The sequence below is a fragment of the Oryctolagus cuniculus genome, chromosome X (genome assembly GCF_964237555.1).
Source record: "Oryctolagus cuniculus chromosome X, mOryCun1.1, whole genome shotgun sequence".
Taxonomy (NCBI): domain Eukaryota; kingdom Metazoa; phylum Chordata; class Mammalia; order Lagomorpha; family Leporidae; genus Oryctolagus; species Oryctolagus cuniculus.
In genome coordinates, this window is record NC_091453.1 from 45748607 (window position 1) to 45755747 (window position 7141).

The following is a 7141-nucleotide window of genomic DNA, read 5'->3' on the forward strand; positions in this document are numbered from 1 at the left end:
TCTCCCATCTCACTTAACAAATTAAGCTCATTTATCTTTCAACATTCCTTCCCACAGCACCGCTCCCCCAAACCCCACCCCAGGCAGGTGGACTCAAGTATTTCTGGCCCTGTGCTCCCATAGCCCTCTCTATTAAGCATTTGTCACACATTGGATTTAAGTGCTGTATGTTGCTCAGACTGCCAGTTCCTATTGCATTTTACTTTCTATCAGTCCTGGGATGTGGAAGAGAATGAGAATGGATTACTAGATTATTCTTCCATTGTAAGATTGCAATCTGGCCTAGAGTCACTTAACAAATGGATGGTTATAATAAAGACCCAGGATCCTATGGTAGGGCTTAAATTTCCTTGAGAGATAGATTGGACAGGTTCAGAGGATCTCTAAAGGGACCATTTCAGTCCAACAGTTTGTAGCAGTCATATTGACCCTGGAGTGGTCATTCATCCATTCATTTAAATTTTTATTAAGCCATAACTACATCCATGGCTGTGCTGACTGGCTTCTGAAATTACAAGAAATACTCCTCCCTAGCATCTGCCCATAAGTCAGTCAACAGATACTTACTGACTTAGTGTACTTAGTGTACTTACTTACTCACTTAGTGTCAAGATATTATCTGTTTTCTATGTGACACCAAGGGGTATAACTGGAAGCTGCAAGGAAGCAGTTTTCAGTTTAACTTAAGGAAGTGCTTTCTAACAGTTAGAGTTGGTTAGGATTGGAATAGATTGCCTTCGTAGGAAAATGGTAACCCATAATTGGAGGTAGTAAACAGGAGCTGGAGCATTGAGATAAATATCTAAGATCCATTGGAACTCTGCTTTTCTGTTCCTACAAGAAGCCCTGAGTCCCTACCACTTATAATCTCACTGCCACTCTCAAATGCTTAAAAGCCTCTGAAAAGTCATGACCCCTATATCTTTCTTTTATTTACTCTTGTTTTGCTATTTTATGCTATTTGCAAATTCTTATCTTCCCTCCATTTCTCTCACACACTCTAGTCCTGAGTTAGGATAGGGTTGGATGGCAAAAGTCTCTTTGTGTGGCTGCATAACAGAGAGTTCCCTGACTGCCTATCATTTGGTATGAAGCTTTAAAGTTGGCAAAGCACTTTCACATGTATGGATCTATTCAACGGATATTCATTGAACCCTCCTTTGTGTTAGGCACATGATCTCATGGCATCCTCACAACAACCCTGCAAGGTAGGCTGAAGGGGCCAACAGTCCAGCTGGGAATCCTGGACCCAGATCACTTGTCTTGTAAGCAACATCAAAGACGGCTGGGCCTGCATCTCCTGGCTCCCTCCAGTCTCATCAGCTGGCTCTCAGATCTACCCCTACGGAGAAGGTACCATTTCTCCACAAGGTTTTGGGGAAATTCTAGATAGACTTAGAGACAAACTGGTTCAAACCACCCCCTCCAATTGTTCTGTCACTAGATAAGTCATGGGTGTCTCCACCAGTATCCCCACTACCAATCTGAAATGACTATTGGCCCCTGGGGAGTCACCTGGGACTAGATACATTTTGGTAGATGGCTTTTGTCAAAACAGCAGCCAAGCAGTCTGTGTGGCCAGCTTCCAGCTTTGTGGACTGGACAAAGAGGGTGATTTTGATGTCTTTTGTCCATGGACACAAGGTCGGAGGCAAAGATGGTTCCAGGTTGGCAAAGTTGCAGGCCCTCAAACCATCTGCACCACAAGAGAAGTCTCTTCTAGAAATGTAAAGTGTCAGTACCTAACTGGGACTGGCAAAAAGGAACTGCCCACCGGCTATCAGGACCTTGCCCTAGATGCTCCCACCTCCCACCACACTGCCATAATTAATCCTCATCTCTCTCATGCTGAAAGCACCTGAAAAGAAAAGACAAAAAAATGAAAAATAAAAAAAATGCAGGAAAACAGGGCAGTGCAGTGAATTTCAGTGACGATCAAACTAAGGGCAAGGAAAGTTAGACATCTCCTGATGTCCATACTTCCATCTCTCAGTAGGGCTTCCCCTCATCATTCTTAGCCGCAACAGAAATTGTACTTTTGCTGCATATTATATTTGAATTATCTGCTTTTCCTTACTTAGCCCCATCCCTCATTTGTGTTGACTGATTTTTATTTCTTAGATTTGAGAATGAATATTTAGCCTGTGGCTTTCTGGCTCACAGAGATCACGCTTTGTCTCATTTGATCTTCCTGAGACCTTGTAAGGTAATGAAGATGGGAATAGTCAACTCCACTTTCCAGATAAAGACAGTAAAGCAGAGCAGAGAATCATGCTTTCTTCTCCATTCCCCCCAAACAGGGACCAGTACCTGATAAGATCCCACTGATATGTCTAAGACTCATAAGCTTAAGATGGCAGCAGCATCCAGGAGGGTAATTTTTTTAGGCCATATGACCTTACTTGGTGCCCCTGAACTTTCTAAGAGACAGTGACTACTTCACTTACACAGAGGCCATTGTCTGGCCATTGGCCCTCTTGTATATTCAAAGAAAAGACTTACAAAAAAATTTGTGAGCAGCTGAACAGGTACAGTTTGAGGGAGGTGGATGGAGTAGAAGCTCTAGGGGATTGTCCTGAATAGGATCCTCACCGCATAAGAAAGCAAACAGAAAGGAATAACACCACTCCATGTGCGCTTGGGCAGAAGTCCAAGCACAAATGGGCTGATGCCAATACTTCCTGCTCTGAACTTAGTGGAGGTAGGGCTTTCAAGACTCAAAGTGATGTACCAACAACTTCAAGGCTACCTACCTATCTCTAACTCTGGTGAAAGACACTTTGACAGGAACTCCCCTGGGGCCAAGGGGTTGGCTTTTTCAAGAAAGATGCTGGACAGGGTATGTGGATACAAGTAGAGGGTGTAGACCCCCTACCTTTCACAGAACAGCAAGCTGCTTTATATGTATTGAGTCTCTATTCTGTGTCAGGCACTGTGTTTTGTGCTTTGTCTTCCCAACCTCCAAAACAGTAAGAAAGGCAAGGGTTGGCCGGCGCTGCGGCTCAATAGGCTAATCCTCCACCTAGCGGTGCTGGCACACTGGGTTCTAGTCCTGGTCGGGGCACCAGATTCTGTCCCGGTTGCCCCTCTTCCAGCCAGCTCTCTGCTGTGGCCCAGGAGTGCAGTGGAGGATGGCCCAAGTGCTTGGGCCCTGCACCCCATGGGAGACCAGGAGAAGCACCTGGCTCCTGCCTTCGGATCAGCGCAGTGCGCCGGCCGCGGTGGCCATTGGAGGGTGAACCAACAGAAAAAGGAAGACCTTTCTCTCTGTCTCTCTCTCTCACTGTCCACTGTGCCTGTCAAAAAAAAAAAAAAAAAAGGCAAGGGTAGGGTCATCAGCTCCAGTTTGCAGATGGGGAAAACAAATCTAGAAAGTTGAAGAGGTCTTCCTAAGCTTACATATTTATTCTAAGAACTCAGATCCAAAGGCTCCCAGCTGGCCCAGGCATTTTCAGAGACACAGTATCTAACTTGGGAAACTTTTTACTTCAAGAGCTGCAATATTAAGTAAATACTGTAGCATCACGACTGGAACATCCTCTCTTAATGTTCTCACCACAAAGAAAGAAGAAATGTTTCTGATATTGGCTATGCTAAATACCATAATTTGATCAATACACTGCATATATGTATGTTGAAACAACATACTGTATCCTATAAATATGTACAATTATTATGTCAATTAAAATAATATAAAACTTTTAAAAAAGACAACCCTTTTCCGTAATGCTTTTGTTTGTGTATGATAGTGTGTCTGCCAAAACTGATGTGCACATAGATCCCCTCTATAAGGAAACAAGAATAAATGAATCTTGTCCCATATCATTTTTGTCCTTGGAAGTTTGCTTTCATTCACTCCAAAGTTAGCCAGCAATGTTAACTAGTTTATATTAACTGATTGATTATTCTAGTTTTAGCTGAAATATAAACACACAAATCTGTGCACTGACCACACTCCATGAACACATACATCGCCACTCACTCACACACATAACCGATGTAGAAGTTACATGATAGCATGGAAGGTATTTGCCTTGCTACTTCTGTTCCCAGGGCAGAAGATTGGCAAGTTGACCTACACAAACAATAGGCCATGATGCAGTGCCTAAAGGAGATTTTGAAAAACCAATATCTATAAATAGATCCTTCCCCCATGTTACCATCTCTCTCCACTAAAAATCCTCAGAAACTTCAAAGCTTTATAGCTTATTTCTTTGTCTAACTCCTAAGCCTTATTTGGTAAAGGAGGCTATTTAGCTAGCCCATAGCATAATGACCCCAGAGGGAAAGAAAATGGTTTGCAGGGAGAAAAATGCAGCCCAGAAGCCACAGTAAGTGACAGAATTGGGGTTATTTGAAAGCCTCACCTTCCATAGTAAAATCATCAGATAACCAAGGGTGGCCTGGGACCACTGAGTGGTGAGTAAGAAGTAAAATAGTACGAGTGCTTACGATGGTTTTTCATCATTTCATTCCTGCCCACAGTAGCTGCCTCAGGACTAATGTCAGGAGGAGGACTTTGTGGGGGCTGCAGAGCTAATTATCTATACAAGGGAGGTCATATTTGAGATGAAAAGGCTTTACAAATCTCAGTCCAGATGAAGATATCACCCATATTCTTCCACCTCAGGCCCCCTCCCATCCTGCCCCACTCTCCTCCCCCATTCCAACTTCTCTCAGACTAAAATTGATACCAGATGTCAGACACCCTAGGTATCTGATAGGTACATTCTTTTGATTAAAGACAACCCTCCCTTGAGGTCCTCTTTTAAAGTGCAATCACGTAGAAGGTAAAACACATTAGGTGATGAACATTTCAGTGTGAATGAATTGGTCTAATACTGGAGCGGCCCCAGAGTTGTGTGTGGGTAGGGTGGTGTTGAGAGGGGAAAAAAGTGATAATATGGACTATATACCATTTTCTGCCACTAACAATGTAGGATCCTGGAAGAAAAATCTCTTCTTTCTGGGGATCAGTTTCCCATCCTACTTCTCTTCCAATTTGAATATCCATGGAGGTGCTGTGTTTGGACTCACTATAGCTAAATGAAGTTTGGGTAGGTGGAGGAGGTAGGGGGATAATGAAGAGCAAAGATTAATTATTCTCACCAGTTAAGAAGGCTAGTTGGGTCCTACTCTACCCTGGGGTGCTCCTTAAAAGTAAAAGTGGTGAGGAACATGATTTATTTATTTTTCTACTTCCCTGCATCTTTGGGTGGAACAGGTGCCCCTCACTTCAGTTCAGGGACTAATAAGGAGAAATACATCTTGGACACAAAGTATTTGCTGTAATTGGCTCTAGTGGGAATTGAGAACACATAGGAGGCAAGTCCATGGGGCAGGGTGTGGACGTTTGGTTATCAGTGGCTAAAGAATGTGCCCAGTGACCAGTCAAGTACAGAATGTCCATAAAGTACACACGCAGACGGATACTTACTCCAAACTAAGCAGTAGTGCTAGTTTAAAATGTTACTAACACAATTTCTGGAATTTGAGGACCCCAGTAAAACTCAACAACAAACCTTAGTCTGTCTGGGTCTCTCTCCCTGGGTCTGTGTCAGCAGCAGCAAGACAGTTTCTCACAGGGGCTCCTATTCCTTGGCAGCTACCACCAAATGCAGATACTCTGGGTAGGGCAGAAAGAACAAAGGGAGAAGTAATTTACCCAGCATCCTCGGAAACCAACTCTGGCCTAGCCGATCAATTTAGTTATTAGATGGGAGCACCTGGTAGGGAACTGGTTTCTGTGCAAGCAGTACAATTCTTCAGAGATCTCTTCTGGGTATATTGATTGAAGACTTGTGTTTCACCTGGTGCCCCACCTAAAAATACTTGACTATGAGTTCAGGATTGGAGATATTGAGGTTCCCAAGGCTCCCCAGAGGCTGCCTTACAGACACACGATCTTCCTTCTGAGTGGCGAGCAGCAGGCATAGTAATCAAACAGTCACTTGTCTCACTCACTGACATAACACAGGGTGGAGGCATCAGTGACTGTCAGACCACCAAGCCCAATCTGGCAGCAGAATTTTCTTGCCCCTTGTACCAACCTTGGATTCCCAAGAGCCCCTGGTGGCCCAGCTGGGACTGCTTGTATCATTTAGCAGTGAGACTACCTGGAGAGCTCTTGAGACTCCAATAGGTATTCCTGAGTGCCAACAAACAATTGCTGACTCGTCTGATTGACACCCTGAGAGAGATGAGTAACTGTACCATCCAGAAATTGGTTCACAGAATCACAAAATGGAAAACACACTCAAGTTCAACACTGAGCTAGCTAATGTATCATTTTGGACTTTATCTTATTACATGAGGTCACTCTTCCTTAGGAGGTTTATATTTTAGGTAGTTTGCAGATACAGGTGATCATAATGACAATAATAACGATTTATATATGAAATAACTAAAACAGAAATAAAGTGAGACTTAAATGAGCAGAGGGCAAAAAATCTGAGTCTAATAAGTAATTAACAAAAACCAGAAGAAAGCAAGGCAGCCTCTCTGCCCAAATGTAACTTAAAGTTTAGTAGTCATACATGCCGTTTAAAACTAAGGCCAGGATGGGTGCCTGTGGTAAGGAGAGGAAAGAGATAGGGGCAGGGAAAGTTTCAATTAAGATCCTGTTGATGGGGATTGTGCCCTAGCCCCATCCCCTCTTTGAGGGTCTTTTTTATTTATCATAGCCTTAAATAACAGACACATTAGCCCAGCCAGCAATGGGTAAAAGAAATTAAGCATGGAGTTCAGGCTGGGGTTTCAGTGCTCTGGCTGGTTTACAGTCCTTTCCTGGGGTGAAACTCCTTCCCTGAAGGCATCCTCCTCTATTTGATGGCCCTGCTCTTTTCCTGAGGTCTCTCTGGGGCCACACATCTACCCACAGCCTGCCTTGCTCTTCTCTCCCAGGGACCTACATATTTTCTGAGCACTGATCTCTCTCTTTCCTAAGTATCCGATATCCCAGTTTTTTGTGGAGGACCCCTTCTTGTCCTAAATCTCTTAAGTTCTATCACTTTATATATCTTATCCCCTTCTTTTTATAACTTTAACAATCTCTAGTGCTGTAGCCATTATCTGAAGTGCTATAACTGTCTTAGTTACAGTCTTTAAGTCCCTGAGCTTTATCCTGTCTCCTGGAGTTCCA

At 43.5% G+C, this 7141-nt stretch overlaps 1 non-coding gene across 1 annotated transcript; it reads right to left on the minus strand.

The window, feature by feature from the left end:
* Window positions 1-5939: 5939 nt before the first annotated feature.
* Window positions 5940-6000, minus strand: MIR12091 (microRNA mir-12091). The gene has a single exon (NR_162729.1). It is a non-coding gene; the product is annotated as a microRNA mir-12091 (primary transcript).
* Between the last annotated feature and the right edge of the window lie 1141 nt (window positions 6001-7141).